Source organism: Eurypyga helias, unplaced genomic scaffold, assembly GCF_000690775.1.
Source record: "Eurypyga helias isolate BGI_N326 unplaced genomic scaffold, ASM69077v1 scaffold4367, whole genome shotgun sequence".
NCBI lineage: Eukaryota > Metazoa > Chordata > Aves > Eurypygiformes > Eurypygidae > Eurypyga > Eurypyga helias.
In genome coordinates, this window is record NW_010259643.1 from 35,796 (window position 1) to 62,718 (window position 26,923).

Sequence of the window (26,923 nt, forward strand, 5' to 3'; positions counted from 1 at the left end):
AAAAAAGCATAATTTCTTTCAGTACTTCTCAAAGTACTGTAATCTGACACTACAGATATGCACATAAACAGATGTGTGTGTATATATATATTGGTAAATCTTTGTTCATGATTATATGGGTTCTCATTACTGGTGGTATGAGAGGATCTCTCCTTAACCTCCTCCAAACTCTAACCTCCCAGCTGGACAACTGAAACCCCACCTGTAACTCAGGCAGTTGCTATGCGGCATGTGTATCACAAATAACTGTTTCACTTAACTGAATTTTAAACTCCTCTTTATAGTACTTCATAATCCTATCAATACTGTGAAACTTGAATTTTGTGTTTTTCAGTTTCATTATACCAATGCTCACAATTGGGTTTCATGCCACTTTTGTAAGCATGTTTAACTTTAAGTTGGCTACTCATAACAGCCTATGACATCTTTTGTTCTGAAATTCATGGCATATCCATTTTCATGGATACATCAGAGACTCTTTCAGTGTAGTTTTCCATTTAATCTTTCAGAGCGACCTTAAAACAACAAATCAGGATTAAATAGGTTATCCTTTTCTCTAGAAATATGTCCATTATATCAGAGTAATAGTACATTCATGCAGGTTGATTTTTAGCTTCAGATTTTAACAGAAACTAAAGTTTATTATTTGTTAATTGAGCATTTGGTGAGATTTGCGGAGTTTCCTTTCTTTTCAGGAATCTTAAAATGATGGAAAGATTATTTTCTTCCTTCTGTGCATTATTGCTGATCATTAGTTGGATTTTCTCAGGTTTCTGACCAGCTTCGTAAACCCAGCTGAGTACAGAAACATCCTTGATTTAAACAGTAATCTGGCATTAAATACAGATACCTGTAGTGCTGTACTCGTTACTTTCAGTTATCTCAGTCCATGTAATTGCCCTGGTTTTGGTTGGAAAACAGCTACCTTGCTTCTCACAGTCTCTCTTCAGCATTCAGATCTTATTTGAATCCTTAATCTAAGTTGCAAGTTTTTATTACAAGCTTGAGATCATCCAGTGCCTTTTAGTTGTATGTTCACTATTGCAATCTGTCTTTGGTCCTGTTATAACTGATGTATTTTCTAATCCTGCCGCTCCTCTTCCGTGCTTGCTGCCCCCTTCTAATCCATTTTTATTTTGGGGGAGAAGCACACTAGTGGTGATTTTCAGCTCTGATGGAAGTTTTTTCTACTGAACAGCGATTCTGCCTTTGCCCCCACATCTTCCCGAAGAAGAATCTCAATCCTGGATGCATCAGGTTTTCCAGGTATATGGGTTGCTTCTTCCAGTCTTTTTTCAGATGTTTTGGTTTCATAACTTGTGAAAATTAGTGGTTGGGTACAGTACTGGGTATTTATACCTCCCATATATGTCTTCTGAGACTGCTGGACTGACTTCTTGTCAGCCCCTGCCTGCCTGCCTTCTGTTTTTGAGGTTGTCTGGTTGATCTGCCTCTCTACAGTACCCGAAGTGGCTGGCACAAATGCTAGATTTGCTGCCTTGAGGTAAGGTGTCTTTTGGGAGAGGATCCATAAATCCTACTTCTCCTAGTGTATTATCACGGAATACACTGTTCCTTAAGGTGCTGAATAAGTACTTGAATATTCTGGAAGGTGTGATAATCAAGCTTTTCTTAGGCATGTTTTGGTATACATTCAGGGGTGTGGGAGTGTGTGTATATCTAAACAAACATAGTGGTTTCATATATATGTAGATATTTAACCTATGTATAACATTTAGCAGTGTAAGGCAAATTGGGCTGCTTCAGGGAGATTTGGGAGAAAGGATAAATAAAAAGAGGTTATGCTTGGCTTTGCTGCTGAAGGCTATATATTATTTAAAAATTCCCTTCTCATCTCTGGTTTCCCTCAAATACAGAATTACTTGGGTTTTACTATCCCCTGGAATATTTGAGAAATGTTAAAAAAATATTAACCTCAAACTCAAAACATTTTCATCCTTCATTTGCTATGGAATATTCAGTCTTCCTTTTCTGACACCTAAGCTGACCATGTTAAGACTTCTGTTAGATCAGAATAAGATAGGTTACCGCTCTATGGAAGCCATGATGTCATACTCTCACATTCCTACACTAGTTCTCATCTTTGATGAAGGAGAGAAAATAAATAATTTTTAAGTAGGAGTGAGGCTGGAGAATTAAAACATCTCTTGGACATAAATGGAAAATGAAAAAAATCACATTGATTTTACTCAGTTCTCCTTCCCTCACACAAGAATTCTTGAATAATATTTTCCATCTTATAAAAACACCTTTTGATACTATTACAGATATGGACACAGAAAAATGTATGCTGCTTGAATGCTGCATTAATTACCTTTGCAGTATTTATAACTGAATGCTCTTGATCAGACCTCTGGTGAGCTGTAGTCTGTATCTCCATAAAGTTGTTTTCCTTTACTAGTTCTTAAAATTTCTTGCAATTCGTGCTCTGTGAAGGCTGGACAGGTATGGAGAAATGTTAATGGTTTCTAATGACAGAGTCAGCCGATGAAGAAATTTTAAAAGTCTCAGCAGCGAAGTCTTTCGACAACGCAACTACAAGTAATAAAATCTCTTTTCTAGTTGAAAATACGTTGAAATAACTACCCACTTCTGAGTTTTGTCATTATGAAGATTCTTTAAAAATTCATTTTGGGGCTTATGCAGTTTTTCTACTCACTATATTAAGTCAAATTATAATTTATAATTTATTTGCCTTATTACAACACTTCATTAAAATGTCAGAAGATACAGCCTCTGGGCAGGGTATTACACCAAGAGCGATGCATGCGGTGCTTTTCGCATATGGAAATAGCTACGGCAGTTCTGTTCTGCAGCACGAATTAACAAAGATTGATTGCAATCTGTTTTTATTAACTCAAGGAAGAAAAGCAGTGTAGTGATATTAAGAAAATTAATTATAACTTTCTAATCTGGTAATTAATGTGCAGCTGGGCATGAGTGCAGTTAGTGCAATTTACTAATTTGGCAGTCCTGACAAATTATCATCCTCTGCTTTAAGGTAGACAACTGTTCTTTAATCTTTGCTCAGATTTTATGATCTTTCTCACTTCAGAATGGTTTTAACAATTTAAATGCTAGATATGGCCTTTTACCACAATAATTGAACTGAAGTTCAGTTGTATCTTTCAGGACTGAAGTTCAGTTGAATTTTTTAGAACCCTCTCTTCTTCTTTTCCAGTGTGGTGCTGAAGTTGCTTATGAAGTAGTTGTATGAAGCAGTGATTACTGGTAATTGACCTGCATATGTTGAGTAATCTTGAAATGCTACTGAGAACTTAATGTACCCTGTAAATTGAGATGCTTCCAATTAAATAGAGTTCTTAGGATAATCACGTTCAAAACTAATCAAGTAATATAACGGTGTTACTAAAACTGTTATTGACATAATTGTGACAAATTAATAAACCTAACCAATGCAATTACTGTAATGGTTATATTAGTTTGCATTTTTCATAACCTATCCATAAATGTTATTCAGGAACACAAAGGGAAAGTAGAAATTACTTAGGTGTATTGAATTAGCATGACAAGGTGACTTGAGTGGGGGAGTGCTTGTGCCCATCTTGCCTTCCTTATGAGGCATGAAGGTTATTGTAGATCACCACCTCACTTCTATTAGGAAATCAAATGCTACCGAACAAAACTTAGAACTAGGATCCTCGCAGTGGAATTGATAAGAGAAAATGCTCTCATGCTGCCTTACTGATTTTGCTGCTATCAAAAATCTCCTAAAATACACTGGTGTACAAATTATTAGAATCTTTTCAATAACGTTTATCTTTAGTACTATTTTTAACAATTGAAGGAGAAAAAGCACAAAGCATCTGTGTGGATTAGACTCTGAAAACTGTCCAAAGCTATCCAGTATCCTTACACTGTCAGTGAAAAGATAGTTTAAAAAACCCTACTTTGTTTACATGAGGCTTTTGAGGAGGTTGCTTATCTTGGTTTAGGGCTTCTGTTGTTAAAATGCTCATTAGGAATGTGTGGAAGCGGGTGTGTTAAGAGCCCAAAAACCAGGAGTTTTCAGCCCAGTGAAATCTCCTTTTGGTTGTTTTGTGACACCATTTCAACAGGAGAAAGGAGACAGCCTTTGCCAGAACAGCTTCTTGCCCAGTACTTAAGATGTTCTCCAGGAATTTAACAAGCATGGGTTTGAACCTCCTCAGCTGGAGGAGAATTGAACTGAGGGCTTTCACTTCTTGGACATGTACTTTAGCTCCCTAAGGTTATTGCTTCCTTTAAAAGAAAGCATTAGCTGTAGAGTTTAAATCAGTCTGATGTTACTGATGGGTGGATGGTGGGTATATTGTGGCTTAAGGGCTTGGTAATAATTAAGATCAAGGAATCAATGTGGATATCTACATTAGGAAATTCGTTCAGCTCAGGAGTGAGCTTCTGAAGTGTTTCTCCCAGTTTTCCCCACTTGCTGTGCTGTGGTTTAAGGTTAAACACAAAATTATCTAAAAGTGGGTATTTGCTCAGCACCTTTGACCTACTTGTTCTCAGGACACATGGGGAACACAAACCTGGTCTTAGATAAAGTAAAATAAAGCCTTCCATGTCTTCTGTTTGATCCAGCTCAAGCTGAGCAGAGAGCCAGCCAAATCAAAGACCTAAGCAGAAATTAAGAGATTTGATTATTTCATAATGCCAATAAAATATATAAGGGATTGGAGGGTGGCGGGGGTGGGAGGCATGTGAAGTGGAGGAGAAGGGAGTTAGCTGAGGCTCTAATCAAATAAAAGCCTTGGAATTTTATAAAGTACCTACGAGGAAATTCTGTCTTTTTTAGTGGTAGGCAATAAGATTCAGGCAGATCTCATAGTGGGTTTACTTTATGCATAACTCCTGGAGACACACCAAAAAAAAAGAAAACCCAAACACCCAAAAAACCTCAAACCCAAAGACTGGAACTTGAAAATTGACAGGGTTTTATTCGTTGACATTAATGACTGTGAATGCTGCATGGTCTCTTCACCATCTTATGCCTTCTTCTAATTTGTGTTTCACAGCCAGTGTCGTATCAGTGCTTTTAGGATCCTGAAATACTCCATACTGTTCTCCATATCAAAAAATAATTTTGAATAAATTAGCTTGTATTTCAAAATAAAAAACGGGCAGCAGTGCAGTTTGTGGCATTAGTCATACTGAACAATTCATTCTGGAATAAATCAAATGAAGACTAGCAATTTTGACATTGTTTTTCTTTCTGCTTAGATGCATAGCTGTGAGCAAGTCACACTTTCATTATTTTTGTCTGCTTCAAACCACTTTGTCAGGATCTTAAGTTTTTGTATTGTTTTATTTTCAAATTTGCTGAGTGCTTCCTTTGCACTCACCAATGTAACACAATTTTCAAGAGCATTCACAGTAATAAAGGTCAGTTTGCACATGGCAAAATAAAAATAGCTAGATAAAATGCAGATGTTTGGAGAAAGATATTTTGAAGTGTCTTATGTATTTTTTGAAGTCATTCTATGGTTAATTAGACACTCCAGTACTGTAAATCAGTTTGATCATGATGTAACTTTCAGTTAGATCAGCTATACATTCGTTATGTGCTTTCATATACTACTAGATACTACAAATGACAAAGAGCACATGTTACAGAATTAGTTGTAGATACGTAGGACAAAATATAACCCTGAATCATAGAATGGTTTTGGTCGGAAGGGACCTTAAAGACCATCTAGTTCCAACCCCCCTGCCATGGTCAGGGACACCTTCCACTAGACCAGGTTGCTCAAAGCCTCATCCAGCCTGGCCTTGAACACTTCCAGGGATGGGGCATCCACAGCTTCTCTGGGCAACCTGTTCCAGTGCCTCACCACCCTCTCCGGGAAGAACCTCTTCCTGATATTCAATGTAAACCTCCCTGCTTTCAAAGTGCTATCCAGCACCATAATTTATTCAGCTGTGCTGACAAAATGGATGGTCACAGAACTGACGTGGGTAGTATAGAGAAATCCTCCAAAAGCAAATTCAGTCATATTTAGGAATGCCTGAAGGCTTTTTGTAGCTATCTGTGGTTTTCCCTTGCAGTATTAAACGGTATGGAACGTTAACTGCAACACTTCAATCTGTCCAGTTTTGTAGATAAGTTGGCTTTTAATGCCCTTTTTTTAATTAATAAAAGCTTGTTTTAATTATTATTAATTTTAATAACTTTCAAAGCTGATCCTCTATTGTACTGGTGGGTTTTTGCTGCGATGGCCAGCATGATACTCATATTGCAAAAGACGATGCTGAATTCTTCCACTGGGACAAGTAAGGATTACCAAAGAATCTGTACCTGCTGAGATTGATCTGCATTTTCCATGTGCTGTTTTGCAACGAGTTGTTGCTGGGTGAGCATTTCAAGCAAAAGTGCCTGTTGCACCAGTTGGTGTTAGGGTGACTGTTGGGTTGTGTGTAGGCTGAATGCTAGTATATCCATATAATTTGGAATGACTGTAGTAGAGGGCTACTGCCGGGCTAGTCAGGCTTAAGAATGAATGACCCAACCAGCAATAATTCCAAGATCATTTTCTGCTCTGACTGACCCTTAGCTCCTTCCAGGCTGATTCGTGGAAGTGTAGAGAAGAGTAGGAATTTACAGGCACATCTTCTTGTTGCAGAAAACAAGCCATCTCCTTAGTCCAGCGGTCAGGTGCAGATTGTCGACTTTGTGTCAGGTTAGGTGGATGCACCTAGCCAACATCCAAAATACGTGTTCTCCCATGTTCTTGCTGTAATCTCACACTAAAAAATGAGCAACTTCGTGTTTACTGCTTTTTGATGACCTGACCTTGCCCACTGTAGTACACCATAACCTAACTGAGTGGCCCTGGCTTAGAGGATATGGTATAACTGGGTGTAATTTTTAAAGACTTATCAGAACAGTTGGTTTGCTCTGTGTTAAACAATCCACTGCCCACCAACAAACAGTAATAAAATCCTGGCAGTAAATTTCATAGACACACGAATGTCACTGTAGGAGTCCAGATAGCAGAGAGCAGAGCAAAAAGAGACATGTACAGTGGTGGGGTAGTTTGGGAGCTATTGAGAAGGAAATAAAAAGGGGCTAGTGAGCCAGCTAAGCAGTTTGTTCCAGAAATTTACCTTCATTGGTTTAAACTTCACATTAAAATTACATTTTTATTGTTACAACACTGACACATCTTTATGAGGAAGTTAATAGGAGGGAACAATCTTTCAACAAATTAAATGAAAGGCTACTATTTCTAGCTGACATTTGTGAAACTGCTGCTACGTTCCTTGCAGTAGTGCTTAGAGAAATAAATGAGCAAGTATTCATTATAATCGAGCTTTAATGGTATCCATATGCTATATATCTTGTAATGGTGCTCATGTTGTGTGGTTTCTGTGTAGCATAAAAAAAAAAAAGTGTTAGTCTGTCAAAGGCCCATTAATGTAAATGTCTTGATGCAACACTTAGCCTTGGTGAGGCTTGTGTGTTTGAATATATCCCAGCAAATCGTGGTTGATTCAGGAGATTTGACAGTCTTTCTGGTTGACCTTTCAGGTTGTCCATTTCATGTCATGCAGCATACTCTATAGATAATGAAATCTGTTGGAGCAAAAAAGATTGTAAGCGTGTTTCATTTTGATTTTAGTTCTCTCAAAATTAGTATTTTCTAACTGACATTAGACAGTGCAGTCTTTCAACAATGTTGTTTCACATCGTGTCACGATACTCTTCTGAGGCCTTAAATAAACTATTTTCTCTATCTTCTACTCAGAATTCATTTTATAAATTAATTGAGTTTTGCTTAACGATTAGCTTTTAACAGCTAATAGCTTTTGGACCTGTCTTTGAAGGCTTAAATCAGTCATTTTAGTATTCTGCCTGCTGTATGGTTACGGTTTACTAGCATCCAAGGTCTTCATGAGCAGTACAAGTTCACAAGCTAGCTTGTGGTACAAACTTGCTTCTTTTTCTCCACTTAATAAAGTCTAAACTGTCCAAGTTTTGCATGTAGATTGGTTCTTCTGAATGACATATACCACAGATGCTTTGATACAGCATATCTTAAAAATCAGAAAAGGACTTTTTATGGGTTTTACTTGCTTCCCCTCCTCCTCCTGTAATGCATGGAATGAATGCTGTAAATTTTTATTACTGTTTTTAAGGAAGCTTAATTCATGAGGAATGTATGATTTAGCTTTCTGTTGTGTTATGAGGTGCTTTCTGGGAGGTTTCAGAAGTGAAATAATCACAGAACATAAGGCAGAAGTCATGTCATCAATCCATATGTTCCAGTACTGAACACCTAAGCTGTGCCTAAGTTATCCCAGATGGATGTTTGTCTAGCCGTTTCTTCATGACCTCCAACATGGCAATTCTGTGCTTTTCCAAGGAAGTTGATTCCAGTGCTTCTGTGTCTTCGCTATTGGGAGTTTTTGGCATGGGTGTTATTTTCTCTGATGTCTGTCCTGGGACCTAAATAGTTTGTTATTTTAGTGGAAGATTTATCTCATTTTATGACTTGGAAGAAGACTATTGCCATGTCTAATCTATTTGCTGTTAACAAGATCATGCTTTTTCTCCTCGGCCCTGGGAGAGTGCTTTCTGTGTTCCTAATGATTCTTTTTACTCTTCACTAAGCTTTCCAAAATCTGTCCCTGTCTTTCTTGAAATGTGATTGGTGTCCAGTATTGGATGCAGGTCAGGGAAGGCCTTTCCATGAGTGATTAACATACGCCCTTCAGCATCTTTATTCCTCAGTTCACATTTAAGCCATGTCATACGCCCCACAACATGCTTGTTTGCATTTGCACTCAACAGCCTGTTCATCTCTAAACCTGTTTCTCCAAGCTTTTTGGGATGCTTGTGTATCAAATTCTAATCCTAGGTATTAGCTTCATTAGGTCTCCAGACATCTTTTCCATACATAGTTTTTGAGTCAGCAAGATACTTGTCTTCTCCGAGCAGCTCTGGTATACACTCAGCATCACTTACACTTACTTCCCTCAGTCAGTATAACAGAGAGAGAAAACATTGGATAAAGCCATGGCATCACCATTTTTTCTTTTTTTAATTATTATTCTATAACACATCAGTACTTGATGGTTTGATATGGGATATTTGTGTTATGGTGTCTCTTGAGCCTCTTTGAAGTAAAAACCAGTTTATTTTTTCCTCTTCATTTTGTGATCCTTTGTAATTGTATAGCTTTTTCTGTGTGAGACAGATTGGTTTGTCGTTAAGCAGTCATTTGCTGATGAGGTGGGTTGACCCTGGCTGGAGGCCAGGTGCCCACCATAGCTGCTCTGACACTGCCCTCCTCAGCTGGGCAGGGGAAGGAAAAAGCCAAAAGGCTCACGGGTCGAGACAAGGACAGCGAGAGATCATTCAGCAATTATCATCATAGACAAAACAGGCTCAGCGTGGGGAAGAAAAATCAATTTAATTTGTTACCAATTGAATCAGAGTAGGATAGTGGGAAATAAAACCAAACCTTAAAAACTCCTTCCCCCTACCCCTCCCTTCTTCCCAGGCTCAGCTTTGCTCCCCATTTCTCTACCTCCTCCCTGCCAGCAGCACAGGGGGATGGGGAATGGGGGTTGGGGTCAGTCCATCACACACTGTCTCTGCAGCTCCTTCCTCCTCAGGGGGAGGATCCTCACACTCTGCCCCTGCTCCATTGTGGGGTCCCTCCCACAGGAGACAGTCCTCCATGAACTACTTCGACATGAGTCCTTCCCTTGGGCTGCAGTTTTCTTGCGGCTCCTTCCGCCTCAGGGGGAGGATCCTCACCCTCTGCCCCTGCTCCATTGTGGGGTCCCTCCCACAGGAGACAGTCCTCCATGAACTACTTCGACATGAGTCCTTCCCTTGGGCTGCAGTTTTCTTCCCTAACTGTTCCAGTGTCGGTCCCCTTGGGGTCACAAATCCTGCTAGCAAACCTGCTCCAGCATGTTTTAGTTGAGGAACAAGGATGGCACTTCTTACAGATATTTTTGCAAGATACCCCATGCTGTACTATTCCAGCCTACAGCTGGAAATACAAAAAAAAACCCCACCCCACCCAATAACCACAAAAAACCCCCAAACACCCAACACTTAAAATACAGATTCTTGCACTAAAGCCATGAAAAGCAGTGAGAGATTACAAACATTTAAAACCTTTGACCAAATGTTTTGCTATAATTAGGAGAGAAACCTGATTTTGATAAATGCTTTATAAAACGATAGCATCATTGTTTTCATTGATAATGGAAAAAAGAAAAATGGTAGGGTACTTTCCCTTGTGTCCATTGTTGAATATGCAGAAGCTTTTTCAGTGTGGTTAATGACACGGTGTGCTGGTGCAGGAACTGAACCTACACATACTGTCTCCAGCAGGATTCCAGAAGTGTAGGGGTTTTTCTGCACCTCTGATTGTTCTATCATCTTAAATAGTAATCTTTACGCTGGTTTCACTTCATCCTTTATTATCTTATTTCCATTGTATAGATTAAAATTCCATTAGTGTTCAAAAAAGCTTACTTGACTGCTTGATGCCAGTCCCTTTATTATTTGATAATCTGGTTTACAAAATTTTAAGTGTGGTCCTGAGTGCATTAGTGTGTGAATTGTGTACATTTTTTCCAAGAAGTTCTTTTAGGAGAAATGTTTGGTACTTCTCATTTTTCTGCTCTGACGAGGTAGCGTGGGTCTGTCAGCCTTTTTCAACTCTATTGAATTATTTGGTAATTGAATGGAAAACTCCTTCCCGTCTTCAGGATGTTCACTGCTCTAAAGTATCGTCGTATCGTAATTTCAAACATGGATTCCTGCAAAAAGAGTATGTAACAAAATTACTTCTTCTTTAAAAATACCAGTCTTGCCTCATCTGATTTTACTGAGTTCTCAAGGTAATGTTTGTCTTTTTTTTTTTTCCCTCCTTCTTCTCTTTATGGCACAATCAGATTGTCCTGGATCGTAATTTTTAGTGCATACCTGAGAATTAAGCTGTATTGTGCTCTGCCTTGCTATCTGATCCAGTCAGCTGCTTCGGTTTTGTGTAAATAGCTCATCCATAAGATGAGCAGCAGCTGTGTAAAAGTGTTTGTTGCTTGAAGTAATTCTAAGTAGATTAAAGGTGAAGTTCTGCATTTGGTGAATGCAACTGAGTGACTGATAATACTCTACTGCAGGAAAAGTATCATGGGGATATTGTCCTCAGATGAAAATCATGTGTGTATTAGTAGGAAATATTCCTATTTAATCATACCTTCATTGAAGAATTTGATAATATTTTAGCCACTGGTTGATATTCCTTGATCACACAAACAATGAGGGACGTGATTCATTTATAAATATGTGACCCAATGAAATGACATTTAGTGTTTATTGAACCATATTACATTACGTTTGTAGCAGGAGTATAACACTCAGAATCAGAAGCTGACATATAATATGGGTATCTTCCACATGCCTAGTGATGCAACTGAAACTAATGACATTTGATAAACATAAGAATAGCTCTTTATCATAATGGACTGGATTATACTAAATAATTCTGTAAGTGTATAAAGCAAGGAAAAAGGAGTCTGTAAATTGCATGTGACCCAGTACTACTTTAAAGTAATTGACCTTAGTCTTGATTTTCAGCTAGTTTTGGGCATTGAAGGATAGAGCTGTGCGTAAGCAAATGTGTCATGCCCTGGACAAGAAACCAGAACAGTCGGGTTTTACACTGTGTTACTGGTTTCCAGAAAGACAACCAGTTCCCAAATCCGAATGACGTTAGTGGAAAGGATTTATACAGAGATACTGGTGTTTCAGTCAGGCTGCAGGAGTTCCCTGTGTTCATATTACCTATTGTCTCCGCAACGCTTTTAACGACAGTTACAGGATTTTTGTGCTTGTTCAGTGCCTGTTGAAGCCACCAGGAGTTTTTCTGTTGGCTGTAACGATCAAGCCCTTGCTGACTGGCACTGAGAAAAACAAATGTTTATCTCATCCCAAAATAAATGGATGTATATAGCACAGCAGTGTGTGGGGAAAAGACGAATGAGAAGATTGAAGCAGACTGGAAAAAAAGGGACATTTATACTTAAAGCAGTTGTCAAAACGCGTTATGTCTTCAGCAACACTGGTCTGAAAAAGACTACTTCGGGTTTTTTTCCCCCGGAAAGCTGACCCTTTCAGTGAACCAGAATGCCATTTCAGTGGCGTTCCGTACAGCTGTCACAGCCTCTGTGAAAGCAGATACTGAGGACAGGTTTCCCTCAATGACAGTGGTGTCTCTGTATTGTACATGTTTAGGTTGATATACATATCTGTAAATGCGTATGCAAGTGTAATATATGGCATTTATGTTATTAATGTTATATCAGATGAGTATCACAGCTGCAAGTCTCGTGACAAGCTGTCCAGTATCTGAAACCACTGTTGATCCAACAGCGGTGTTAAAAGGAGGAGTAATTGCCAGTCAGACAGCCTTTGGCGTAGGCTCCTGGCCATGAATGGTAACTACCAAACTGCTTAAAACACATCTTTGCAACTTGTCAGCCAATTATTTTTAATAAGAGAGCCACGCAGTTAGTGTAATGAGTTTGATTCTCACTTCAAACATTTAATGGTACCACATGCAGTATCAAGCACAATAAATGTGACTAAATGCTTTGAAAGACTTTTCAACTCAAGTGACTGTGAATCCACTTCAAATATTTTCTTGACGTGAGAAGCTAATAAAAGCTAATTGGGTTCAGAAAAGTAAAAGGTTAAAAAACACTTTCTGAAGTTACCATCTGGTGGTAAGGAATGAGTATGATCTGGATAAAGGAGTGATACAGAGATAGGAGATTAGGATGATCTAGAGTATTATAAAATTAGTGTTGGGAAGTGGGAATTAGTGCCTTGGAAGTTTCACATAGGCTGTCACTTGTCATCCCCTGCTTTGATGCTTTAAATCTTTACCTTCTCAGAAAAATCCTCATCAGACTGAAAAGACCAGATGCTCAGATTTTGTTCTGTCAAGAAGATCAGTAGTGGCTCAGCATGAAAATATGACTCCTGCTCTTCTGAGTGAGAAACCACTGTTTTTGTAGTATTTCAGCAGACTAATATGCTTAATTAAGTTGTGACTGTCCTTAAACTGAACAGGAGGTGACTGCTGTTGCAGGATCTCCATCATGGAAACACATCTTGCTGCTTTCCACTTGAGGCTGGGTGGAGACAGAGATTTCCAGTGACTGTCGGTAGAGGGAAGGATATCTGGTAAAATGGAAGTCGATTGGGAGAGCAAGGGGAGAGTCGTGGAGCCAGAAAAAGCAGCAGCAAAGAAAACAACAAGCATATCAAAAAGAAAAAAGAAATTGGGAAGTTGTGGGTTCTAGCACCAATTCTCTGCACCGTTTCTGTGTTACCTAGTCACCTCCAAATGCAGACTGCTCCGCACTCATCCTCATACCAAACTATTTTACAGGCAGAGGAATTTAGTAACATGTATTTGCACTTGGGCAGTGCACTTGATATGACACAAGAATAATTTAGCAAAGCCCCGGTATCGGGTACTAGTAAAGGAATGCTGATGGGGGATAGAAGCTCACCGAAGTCAGAAGTTAATGAACTGTTCAGGGCAGAGGGGGGATTTGTAGCAAATACTCAGCAGAAAAACACATAACCTAAAAGGTGAATGTTGGAAAAGTGATATAAAATTGGGAACAGAGTTTTATAGAGATGTACTGAGCAAAGTAGATGGAGAGTGCTGATTGCCATGGCTGTGGTGATTTAGGCAGCACTCTTATTTCATGTGAAATGTAAAGTTCTGAAATAAGCTTTAGACTTAAACAAATAAAGTTAGTTCATTGTTTAGTATTTAAAAGGCAGGCAGAGAGGAAATGAACATATATAAAAAGTGTTTCTCATGACTTTTCCAAAGCTCAATTATTTTTCTTCACAGTGAATCTGTTAAGAGGGTGTTTTCCACTGGCTTCTCAGAACTAGGAGGTTTGGGATTTTCTCCTTGCTTTGGGGGATTTTTTGGAGGTGGAGACACTTTTTGTTTGTTTGGGTTTGGTTTGGGGATGGGTTTTCTTTAATAATACCGCATTAGACCCGTTGCTACAGTAGGGAATTTCATTATAATGCCTTCTTTTACACCATCTAACTTACTATCGCATGGATGGCGGAGCTGTAGACTTCTATTCATGACTTTTCATTTCCTGTTATTTTCACTTTTCTTCAGGGACCTGATTAGAAGTAGTCTATGCTGGTACTTATTATCTCTAGCCCTGTTCCGTTGCATCATATTCCCTCTTGCTTTTTTAGCCCTTGAAAATGATTAATTAAACCTTTAGTGCATACAGTAATAGGAAACATGAATTGTTTCGTTTATTCATTAGTGTGTTGTGGGAGACACGTAGGTCTGCACTGTGCTCAGGTAACTTTCATCAGGAATGATTACCATAACAAGTACAGGTTTAGTACAGTTTTAGATGGCGACGCTGAAATTTTCCTTTAAAGACTTGACATGTCTCGTAGTGGCATTTCAAATCATCAGGTACTGCTTGGCGACCAGTTGTCTTTCGCTGTCTCGCACTCCGCCACGTGGGTGCGTACGCACGAGCTTACTGCTCTGTTCGATTGCCACAGGGTGCCAATTCCACGGGCTTTGGTGCCCTTTTTGAGCACCAATAGCGAGAAAAGTGTCACAGGACAGACAGCCATAGGGAAAGGATTGTACGAAGTCCTAAAGAAACTCAGTATTTTTCCCGAGAGAAATGCTGCAGGAATTTCACATAAACGAAGCAGCCCAACAGTCGGAACAGACTGGTGAGAATAAGATACTCTGATTATTTTAAGCATCAACAGGCATAGTATTACCAGATACAGATGTTGAAAACCCACGTATCTGATCACAAAAGAAGTGTCCCAGGGTGTCCGGTGATGCTCAGAGCCTGCCGAGGAGGTGGTTTATTCTTTTTATTCTCAGCAGCTGACAGACTTCAGTGTGTACAGTAAAGCATGATCGCCCCACGGGCAATTTCACCAACCTTTGCTTATTCTCTGCTGCTCTCCAGAGGCAGATGAGGTTGTCTGCTTTTTGTCTTGGCTCTCTCTGGCACTTTGGTTTCCATCTGCGTCTTGGCTCCTCCTGCTCCCTCTGCCACTGTTTCCATTCACATCAGTGCCCACATTACTCTGACCTAAACATGAGTGAGCAGTTTTCACCACAGAAGGGCTGGTCCTGTTGCCATGACAGTGAGTTTCATGGTGGTGTTGAACAATAGAATCACAGAATGGTTAGGGTTGGAAGGGACCTTAAAGACCATCTAGTTCCAACCCCCCTGCCATGGGCAGGCACACCTTCCACTAGACCAGGTTGCTCAAAGCCACATCCAGCCTGGCCTTGAAGACATCCAGGGATGGGGCATCCACAGCTTCTTTGGGCAACCTGTTCCAGTGCCTCACCACCCTCTCCATGAAGAACTTCTTCCTGATACCTGATCTAAACCTCCCTGCTTTCAATTTAAACCCGTTACCCCTTTTTACAAGGGCACTACAGGCCCTTATAAAAAGTCCCCCCCAGCTTCCTTGTAGCCCCTTCAGGTACTGGAAGGTGCTGTAAGGTCTCCCTGGAGCCTTCTCTTCTCCAGGCTGAACAAGCCCAATTCTCTCAGACTGTCCCCATAGCAGAGGTGCTCCAGCCCTCAGACCATCTTCGTGGCCCTCCAGTGTCTTTTTCTACTGAGCCAAGAGTGTGTAGTGGGGCTTCACGGGCTATGACGTGGGCCTGGAGCAGACCCAACTCTAGCCTCCTCTGGGTGTTTATATGCACATCTCTCCAACACCTCCTCCACTGTTGAGTTGGTCCTTTTGAGAGGTGGGGGCCCAGCCTGGCAGAGGCCACAGCACAGGTTGATACTGGGAATTTCTTACTTCATGGACCTCCCGTCTCCTTCCTGCTTTTACATTAACAGCGCTGTCCAGGCTCTGTTGCTGTTCTGTGCAGTTTGAGAGAAATTGCCTGTGGGATGGTCACCTTGAGAAGGAGCAGCCCACTTGACAGAGTTCCGTGAATGTCGAGCAATTTAACATCTTGCCTGCGAGCACAGTATGGAAATAGTGGCCATTCTAGGACAGCTTTAAGGTCACTGGGTAGTTTCCTTACAAAGGTGAAAATGTTGAGAGGAGGAGAAGTTTTGTTCCTGAAAAATTTAACCACAGACAGTGCAACTGATGTGTCGAGGTACTGGAGGGTCCCCAACTCAGCTGTTAATCTTCAAGAACCACGAAACTATTCTGGCAGGTCCCATTTTCCTAAAATTGACAAGGGGAGCAAGGAGACTGTTTCCTCTCCTGCCATTTTACCAACGGACATCTCTGTTGTGTTTGGTTTGGAAAGTGTGCCACGTACATTGCCTCCGAAGGATCTATGAACCTCATGGAGAAAATCAGGGATCTCATCATAAGATCTGTTTCGTATTAGCATCTTTTTTGGAGCTGTGCCGGTAGTTTCTTACATGATGAATGGTCGGCCACAGTAATCCGACTTCTCCGGCTGTCATTTCCAGCCAGCTGATGGTATGCATGTACTGCCAATGCATACGGGTGCATCTCCTGCACTGGCAGAACTAAAGTGGCTGGGAGATCAGCGTATGTTAATGCTGACGCTGCGTATGACTAGGCAAATAGACAAAATTAATGTTATCTAACTAATAGCTCCCTCACTTGTTACAGTAAAAAGCCATCCGTGTTCTGTCTGACCCTACAGCGTAGAAATTCTTTTATTCCCCATTGTACTGTAAAACCGAGTAACCACTTTCGTCGTTAGTCCGCACGCTGCAGTTGCTGATGGCACTAATTCACTGTCTGCCTCCTCCTGCTAAGTCAGCATCCCTAGAAATCACCTCACCAGGTAATTGCGGGTATCGGTCGGCCTTCGGAGAGGGCAGCTCGGCTGAGCAGGGAGGTGCCGGCTGGGCTAGGATTAGGGAAGAGCGATAGCTTCACATTCATTGTCACAGCTGAAAAACTAACCAGCTGTTAGCGACTGTCTGTAGGATTCTCCCAACAAAGAGGAATAAAACAGACATCAAAAACTACCGCAGAGGCTAGCTAGCTGATTTAAAGTTCTTTTTCTGCTGTCTCCAGCTGTCAAGACATTGTGTGAGAGATGCTTAACCAGATTATAATCATTTTCCTTTCTCGGAAAAGGGATACTGTGGAAAAGTCAGAGCTCCAGCTGGAGTCTGTCTGCTTCGGTTGCTGCTGTCTGGTGAGGGAGATAGGGAGCACGTGGGCCTGCAAAGCGTTAATTGCTGTTTACTGGAAGTTGGACAGGAAGGTGTTTCACGCTTGCTACTGGGGCTAGAAGTACACAGCTGCTGTGCCAGCCCTGCCACGGGTTCCCCCATCTGGCTTTGCCCACAGAGTGCCATCCTGGCAGCCCTGTCACTAGTCCTGGGTGCAAGAGTTGAGTAGCAGTGGTGTAGGCAAACCTGGGAATTCTGTGTTCCTGCCTTTCTTCTGTCGCATGGCTGTACGGATGATTTGCCACATACGGGGAAAACAAAAACGTATTAAATATCCTCAAAGTGTTAACAAATAAATCACCAATTTCAGTGCTTGTGAAGACAGGCTTTTACACCAGGATCCCTTAGGGGCGGGGCGGTGAAGGAAATTTAAAAAAAATGTCTTTTGAATATATAATTTATCAAATACAGTAGTTTAGCAAGCACTGCCTGTGTGCTCTGTGGTTGAGGCTTTTTAGTTTTAAAAAGTGTGAACCTCTAAAATAACAATTTCATTCTTCACCACAGCTTCTTTGTAAATCAAACCATAACCCACAGTTGATAAGCATTGTTAGTTAGCTGCAACACTAAAAGGAGAAAGATGCAGCACAGGAACTTGAAGGGAACCTCTTCTGAAAAGTGTCAACAGCAGGTCACCCTTTAAATTTCCCCAGTTTGGGGTAGGTGTTGGATTTAGCTTCTCTCCCAGCAAGCCGTTGGCAACGGATGGGTGTCGAAACATCATCATTGGTTTCTGGGAGGAGAAGATGCTCTTCCTTCATTTTTGCGACACATTGACAAATGGCTCCATTCAGGGCAAAATAAAAAAAATCATTCTTCCGAAAGCATTTTCAGAGGTGGCAGTCCTAAATAATCCATGAAACTTGATGGTCTATGAAAATGACCTCTGAGGATCATCCTCTTGGCTGCCACAGTGACTCCCTTGGCTAGGGGATCAAAGCATGTAACTACAGTATCCATTAAATACTTTCCCAGTTCTTTGCTCACTTGTATGTTGGGGTGTGTGTCACACAGTACATTTAGAACATAGTAATTGTTTTGGTTTGAGTTGATTCATTTGTCTAGGAAATGCTGAAAGCAATTAGGTTTTATTTAGCATTTTGACGTATTTTGTGCCATCTACAGCACATCTTTTAAATATGTTTTGTTTAAAATGAGAAATAGATACTGAGTATGTAAATAAAAACCTGACCCTTTACTGGCCTTTTTTCATTCACACAGAGTCACAGAGTGATAGGGGTCAGAAGGGACCTCTAGAGATCATCTAGTCCAACCCCCTTGCCACAGCAGGATCACCTAGAGCAGGTCACACAGGAACAAGTCCAGGCAGCTTTTGACAGTCTCCAGGGAAGGAGACTCCACCACCTCTCTGGGCAGCCTGTTCCAGGGCTCATGTTCAGGCTGAACCATCTGTTTTCCAGTTTATGGCCATTGGCCCCAGTCCTGTCACTGGACACCACTGAGAAGAGCCTGGCCCCATCTTCCTGACAGCCACCCTTTAGATATTGATAAGCATTGATAAGATCCCCCCTCAGCCTCCTCTTCTCCAAGCTGAACAGACCCATTTCTTTTAAGGAGACTTAGCTAACTTAATCAAATTAAAATATTATTACGAAAGACTGGTAGTGGCAGATAAGGAATAGACTGAAGGTATTAGCAATATCTAAACACTTTATTTGGAGTGCTGTGGCTGGCCACTGTGTAGCTATACTGACTTTTTATGAAAGGAAGACATTTGGGTTTGGTTTTTAAATTATTAAAAAAAAAAGTTATACATAGAAATAACAGCCCCGTTTGCCAAAATGGAATGTGCCCTTGGAGATTTTTCTGGCTGGACTAAAGAATGGTAGAGAAAATAATAATAAATTGAGGTGTATTACATCTATGATAGCAATGTTAGACGTAATGCATCGTGTCAACTTGTTTATTTTGCTCATTCACAATGTGTGGCGCCGTCTGCATGGCTTAGCCTGGTGAAGTATAGAAGATACGTGGACTTAGAGGTATCCTTTTCACGCCACAGTACTGCACGTGACATGTCAAGTGGCGTGGGATTTTTTTCTGGGTTGGTTTGGTTTTTTGTTTGATCTGCCAAAAGGTATCTGGCAGTATTTTATAAAAATGTTCTTGCAAGTTTGTCTCATCCAGCGGTGGATGATGTTTTCTTTCACCAAAAAAAGCTGCTAGTTTTACTTTATGTTTTTAATGCTCATACTCTTGGGGCTTGAGCCTGAATGAGAACCATAAATGTATCCTGGGCAAACTGTGAGGGAGAAGGAAGAAGAAAAAAGCTGGAATGTGGCCTTTGCATTGCCCTTCCTCTTTTTTCTTGATCTCCATTTGGGAAGGTTCCTTTCCCTCTTGGGACATGAGATGGGTGGCTGGTGGTGCAGGGCGAGGTGAGGGAGCCAGGGGCTGCAGGTCAGCTGGACAACCCTCTGCTGGTGCAGGTTCCTGTTACAACAGGATTAAGCCCTACCAATTCCAGTGATAAGATGTATTCTCCAGGCAGATTCCCAGATTCCCTTGTCCCTTCAGCACTCCCGGAAGGTCTGGGCACGATCTGTAGCTCCCAACTCAAGTTTCATGGCTCTGGTAAATTTAAGTAGACCCTGCCTAGTGCCATGTTATCGTTTCTCTGTCGTAACCTTTTGCATTTTCACCCACCATCACCACTCGAGCAGCTTTTTTTGCAGATAAAATCAGCATTAGTAAAGGAGTTGTTTTCATATTTAATCCTAAAATCTTTGACAACAGCACTTCTTAGACACTTTAAATTGTTGCTGTGTGGGGTCTTTTATTCTGGCCTTTTGCCTTTTTACTGGCTAAGTCTGCAGAAGGAATCTGACCGTTGGGTTGTGGTTTTGCATTTTGCATTAAATATTAAAATTCTGAAGCCCTACTCTGTCTCCAGCTTGTGGAATTGTCCTGGCACCCTCTGGGAAGGGTTGGGGATAATAAACAAGCATTCTGCAGAGACTGAAACAGTTGTGCTCACTGATGGCAAGAATTTTGATTTGGTAAATGTTTTGACCCTTTGAAGTATTTTGTGCAGTTTCCCTGGGGATTTGCTGTCCCTTTCAGCTGAAAATTAGCTGTTGCTTTATACATATTGGGGATGTAATTTTTTTTTTTTTTTAACCCTCGTAAATATTGTTGTGCCTCTGGATTTCAGTAATATTAAAAAAACACCTTTAAATATTTGTATTTCCTGTGTGGTTCCCTCCCCTGGTACATTCTGTGCGTTATAGAAGAGATACTGATCTCCTACTTTCTGTTCCTGTACAGAAGGACCAACAGTGGGCTGTTGGAAAAATACCGAGATGACCCAGGTCAATCGGGCTCATATTTCCTGAGGGTGAATGGCAACGGAATTACAAACACTGTTATTTCAGTTTCTGTGGCACTCTGTGTTCAGTAACTTCATAAAATAAATAGGAGATATCATAAACCAGTGATGCTCTTGCTTTAATATGCTTTTCCGATCCAGATCCTCACTTCCAATTTCACTTAATTGCATAATACTAGTTATAGGACTAGTTATAATAATATACAACTAAGTTTTAAAGTTCTATTAATACTTTACAAATATTTTTATGGGTTTTAAGTAGTATAAGCAGTATGATTTTAGACACAATTATTTGAGATACATTAAAATAGTGTCCTGTAAACCGAAATTATTTTAGCACTGGCCTGGGACTGCAAACAAGTTTAAGCAGTGTGGCTTCTTCCTTCCTTCCGGAAGTGTAGAAGGAATCTTGTTGCTGTTTCTGATGTCAGCACGGGACTGACACTTAGTTCATGTTGTAGTGAGTATCAGCACAGGAAAACTGAAAATTACAGTGTCCAAGTAAATTACAAAAAGGAAGAAGATAAAGGAATGCAGCTACTAGAAAGGGCGAGTGTCGTACCTGGGCCCCAGGGCATTGCTGTCTCCCAGTGGCGGTGTGTACCTATCCCAGAAGGGTGCATTTGTCACCTTACCACGGCATTTGAGACATCAAACCATTTTGGAAGAAAAACTGAGTGAAAATAAGCTGCAAAAAGTTTTCAGTGCTCTGCTTGGCTTTGGTTGAGATGAGCGATGGGCACAGAGGTTTGTGCAGCTCAGAGAGCCGCCAAGCTGCCTTTGAACATCCCCCAGATGCCCTGATCGTTCGGGTCCGGACTGCTGCTGTGGTTCCTTGACCTGAGTAAGGGGTGTCCTTGGAAGAAAAACTAAACATTTACAATCTTATACGCAGTTTTGCTAAAACTTGGAGTAGAAATAAATCCTTTCTCCAGAGCCCCAGGTCTGCATCTCAAGACTTCAGGTAGAGAGCCCATAACTTCATTAAAGAAGATTAAACCCATACCCAGCACTGACTTTATGGCTGAAGGGTAAATACGTCCGAGCTTTGACTTTTTTTACCACTGGAGAAGTCTCCTGTCATTTTGTCGTGGTTTAACCCCAGCCAGGAACTCGGCACCACACAGCCATTTGCTCTCACCCTTCCCCCCTCGGCAGGACAGGGGGAAGAGAATTGGAAGGGTAAAAGAGAGAAGACTTGTGGGTTGAGATAAGGACAAGTTGAAAGAAAATATAACAAGAATTTGTAATGAAAAGGAAAATAACAAAGCAAAATAAAACCCGAGGACAAGTGGTGCAAATGAAAACAGTTGCTCACCACCAACTGACATATGTCCAGCCAGTCCTCAAGCAGCATCCCCACCCGGCCCCGCCAACCTCCCCCTGAGTATTACTGCTAAGCAGGATGTCATATGGTCTGGAATTACCCCTTTGGTCAGTGGGGACAGCTGCCCCAGCTCTTGCACCTTTCTGATCAGCCAGAGGAGCCTCACCTCATCTCTTTCCTTTTGCTCAGCCATCTTCTCCCTCCACCCAGCACTCGGATAATTAGTCACTTCCATGTGTTACGGTCTGGGGAAATAGAAAATCCATAGCATACCTATAGGGTGTATTTGACAGATGCTATGGTACTTCAGGAATGGGACAATTTAAGCCTGCCTCTCAGTAGGTAATATTCCAGGTTTATTTTTGGTGGCACTTGAGTTCCAGAGGTGCCTTCAGCTTAAGGCCAGGCAGCCAAAGATGCTGCGAGGTTTAAAGCCGTGACATTTAAGTAGAACACAACCGTGCTCTTTATTTGTAGCCTTTGCTCTGCTTTTAAAGTTTAATGACTTGTTTTTGTTTTGTGTATGTGGCAGAAATCTCAAAATAAGGTGTTAATATAGCTTGCAGGAAAATTAATTTGAGTCTTTGTTTCATTATATTGGTTAAACTTCAGTCATAGATACTTGACCTTTTGAAGAAGAAATTTCAATACAACTAAGGATTTCCATTACGATGAACTAAACATGGAGTTCCTTGATTTTTTGCTTTGTTTTGTTTTTTTGATAGTGTGAGTTACATTTTAATTCGGGAACAATACCTGATTTTCATGGCTGTGCAAGTGCTAACTGATGACTGTAGTGGCTGCTTATGTGTAAAAGTAACATCAAATTTTTTTTTATATATATATATATATCTGTGCATGTATGTTTAATGCTGTTTACAACTTGAAAATAAGTAAGACATTCCAGTACCTAATAACTGCATTTATAGCTAATATTCATGCTAATAATATGCTAGTCTAATTAGTCATTATTCACCTAGATGCTCCAGAAAGTTGGCTGCCTTTTCTTTAATTTCAGGGGGGTTTCTGAATATTGCTGCTAGAATTTTCAAGGGGAAAAAACCCCACCTTTTTGTATGGAAATTTTAGCAGACTTTTCAGCCTGAACCTCAGCCAGCATTAGTTTCCAGTGGGGGTTTAGCAATAAATGCGCTTTTCTCTACTCTCAGCACAAAACCTGAGATTAATTTTGCTATGAAGTATCTTTAGGTCTTAATTAAAACTGAAGTTACTCATCCTGGTAAGAATGCCCAGGCAGACAATGCCTAAATATCCTACTCTATTAAATTCTCAGGTATTAAGAAGGATGTACTTCATGTAGTACTTCTAACTTAAAGCCTGTGCTGTATGTGTGCAGTATTTAATAAACATTTGCACCGTAGAAGGAAGAGTTAGAATTGGAGAGCGTTATGTTAAATACAGGGGAAATGGGTGAAGTATGAGAACGTTTTCTCATACTCAGTGTTTCTTGCAATGTCTTTAAATGTGATATCGTACAGTGAAACACAGGTACAGTGATATGCGTAATGGAGCTGTTCGTGAGCTGAAGACTGGCTTGGTGCATGAAGTGCTTTTACAAGCCCAAGCAGAACTGGACCAAATTAATTCAAAGTCCTGTGGTGGAGTCCTGGAAGGCAGCCAAAACGTGGTTTCGAATGCAGATATTAAGTACATTTTAAACTAATTATCTTCTTTTGGTAACAGTGTATCTACTACCTGTTATTTGTTTAGCATTGCCTTAGAGGTGCTCATGGTTATTTTCTGTATTTCTCTTCCCCCCAACCTTAGTGGAATCGGTCGAAATTGGCCATGGGCCTCTGGCGGCAGCAGCATTTTGGCAGAATTTGGGACTTTGCATCTGGAGTTCGTACACTTGAGCCACCTGTCTGGAAACCCTGTCTTTGCTGAAAAGGTTAGACTGTTCAGTCAAAATCATGTTGTTAAAGATTAATCATGTGTTGGAAGACTAGTATCTTGGGGGAGAGATTTGGATTTTCCGCAGTTGTAAGTATTTGTTGCAGGAGGGAGATATTTCCCTAATCACTTTGGTGGGCTTTTGTACTATAAACTCAAAAATCTGTCCCAAAAAAATCATTGTGATGCATCTTCTTGTATATAGCAATTACCCAGCCCCATAAAACTAATCACAGAATGGTTTGGGTTGGAAGGGACCTTAAAGGCCATCTAGTCCTTCCACCCTGCCGTGGGCAGGGACACCTTCCACTAGACCAGGTTGCTCAGAGCCCCGTCCAGCCTGGCCTTGAATGTTTCCAAGGATGAGGCTTCTACCACCTCTCTGGGAAACCTGTTCCTGTGTTGCACCACCCTCTTTGTAAAACAATTTCTTCCTAATATCCAGTCTAAATCTCCCCTCTTTTAGCTTAAAACCATTACCCCTTGTCCTGTAGTTACAGGCCCCATTAAAAAGTTTGCCCCTAATCATTTCTGTTTCTGTTCTCAATTTATATCCCATTAAACAGTCAGACCATAGAGCTTTCTATAGTATGTCAGCTGAATGTGGTGAGAACAGAAATTGATGGTATACTGGGGATAATATGTGGTGTCTATGGAAGGCAAAGCACCAGGGCTGCCCGGTGTGATTTCAGCAAGTTTAGTCATCAGAATGCTGTCATCAGAATCTCCACTGTCAGTAAGGTCAGAAAGCCCTTCCATTGCCTTGACCTTTAGGAAATCTGCTTTGAACTTTCTTTGGGGGGAGAAAAAAAAAGCCCCAAAAACATCCTTTGACAAAACAGTTGTTATGCTTACTAATTATTCCAAAATTTGGTAACATTGTCTTGGATAGTTTTTATTTACATAAGCACTGGAAAGAAACTCCTCTTCTCATTCCCCCAGTTCCCACCTAAGCAATTTTCTTTGGTTTTTGGTGTGTAGGCAGCAACTCCTGTTCTTTATAATACACTGTATCATTTACCTTTTTTTTCTAATTAAAACTTCCACTTTGTTTTGGTTTTGTAGTCTTATTCCAACTGCCCATGTTAGCTAAAGCTGATATTATCTATCCAATAATGTAATGAATAATGAGACTCCAAGTGTTTAGCAGTAGGTTTAAAACCAACGGTCAAATCTAGAATGAGTACCAGTTGTACCAAATGTAAAGCACTGGGTCACTTTGCCGTGATACCACTGTCAGCACTGGAATAAATTTAGTGAAACAAACTCGTAGCAATGTGAATGTATTCCGGGATTAATTTAAAGACAGAGTTTCTTTTAAACAAATCCGAATGGGGGAGTGATGAGAGACGTGGCAGCACCCAGGACCGGCTTAACAAACTTAGTAGGTAACTTAATTACCTTTTGACATTTATGGTAATTTAATGTATAACATCTGTTCTATTGAGAGACAGTTAGAGCGTGATGAAAGTGCACGTTAAATATCCTAGCCTGTGGTTCTCTTCCAAAGTGGCTTCAACCTATAGCTGCAAGATGCTGGAAATCTGATTATGTAAGCTGCTCTTAAAACCCTTTAGAGACTGCGATTCCACAGCCCTGCAAGGCAAGCTGTTCCAGGGCTGGTACGCTCGATAAAGAAGAAGAAACACTGGAATAAGCTTTGTATGGAAGTATTCATAGAAGAATTCATTAAATGAGGTCTCTAGGACTCGTTGCAGTCTGCATTTGAGCAACGTAGTGTTAAGATGCAGAAGGCAGCTTGTGTACCACAACAGAAATCCCTCTGCGGCTTGGTGTAAGCTAATTTATCTTCTTTCTCAGCAGCTAGTTCACTCGATCTCTAGGCATTCAGGGTGTTATAATGAAGCTGTCAGTACCTTTTTGTTACCATTTCTGGTCCGTGGTGCTCAGGATCTTCATTCTCCCAAGTTGCTACATTTGCTTTTTCTTGTGAATGTTAAAATTCAGTATAAATTATTTCATGTGCTCTGCAATGGACTGTGCTGCTGGCTGACTCCAGCTGCAGAGCATCTGGCCTGTAATTGTTTCCCCGGGCCTCTCATTTGTAGTGAGCTCCTTAGCAATGCCGACAGAGCGCTCAGGGCTGCGTGGGTTCCTGCTGGGCAAGCTGGTTGTATGAAGCTCGGTTCCAGCAACGCTTTCCTTTCCAGGCAAAACTGCTTTACAATTCGCTTCTGCATCTGAACTAGGCCGTAGGCTTAATATTTAATACCATTTCAGGTTTGGGTATATGAGGAATATAACGCTGAAGCAGCTGAGCTTAGTTGAGGCCACCAAGTGTTTCACATTTCGATTAGGTATCAGGGAAAAAAATCTTCTTGGGTTGGTCCCTTCCAACCCAAACCATTCTATGGTCCTGTGATTACCGACATGTAAGAAAACAGAAACTCCAGAGGTTTTGAGGAGTGCGCTTACGTGATGATGTCAGCTTAGAGGATCTTTCTTAATAATAATATGATTGCACAGAGATATTCGTATGTGTTGAATAAGACCCTGTTTTCATTTTTAGGGATATTTGCACTTTTAAGACTTCTGTACTGACAGTGTGTTATTTAGGGGGGAAAAATGGATCAGTGCTCAGTGCTTTGTACCCTTCCAATAGGTAATGAATATTCGAAAAGTGCTCAGTCGGCTGGATAAACCAGAGGGCCTTTACCCCAACTATCTGAATCCCAGCAGTGGCCAGTGGGGCCAGCGTAAGTAGATCGCTTCTTCACTACTATGATCTGTCTCTCGGTGTGCTGTTCGCAGGTGTTAGCTTCTTTCAAGCACTGTTATGGGTTTTTGTATATATATAAGGAACTTTTGTAAAGTATAAATACTCACATCACATCTGAGGTTCTATACAATGTAAGAAATACTACAAACACAAATAAAATTCTACTTGGTGTATTTTAATATGCTTTTCTTTGACGTTTCAGTATGGCTTGTGCAAGCAGGGAAATGTCTGAATATGTATAGTTTTGGAAAGGAATTTGTAGACAACACACAAATACAAATAAAATCCTACTTGGTGTATTTTAATATGTTTTTCT

At 40.7% G+C, this 26,923-nt stretch overlaps 1 long non-coding RNA gene across 1 annotated transcript in view; it reads left to right on the forward strand.

Annotated features, from left to right (window-relative positions):
* The window catches only part of LOC104511910, a 59,778-nt gene extending 33,265 nt beyond the window's left edge, over nucleotides 1–26,513 (forward strand). The window contains exons 3-4 of the long non-coding RNA XR_727916.1: nucleotides 23,742–23,865; nucleotides 26,491–26,513. This is a non-coding gene — a long non-coding RNA (uncharacterized LOC104511910). The remainder of the gene's footprint in view (nucleotides 1–23,741; nucleotides 23,866–26,490) is intronic.
* The last annotated feature ends 410 nt before the right edge of the window (nucleotides 26,514–26,923 follow it).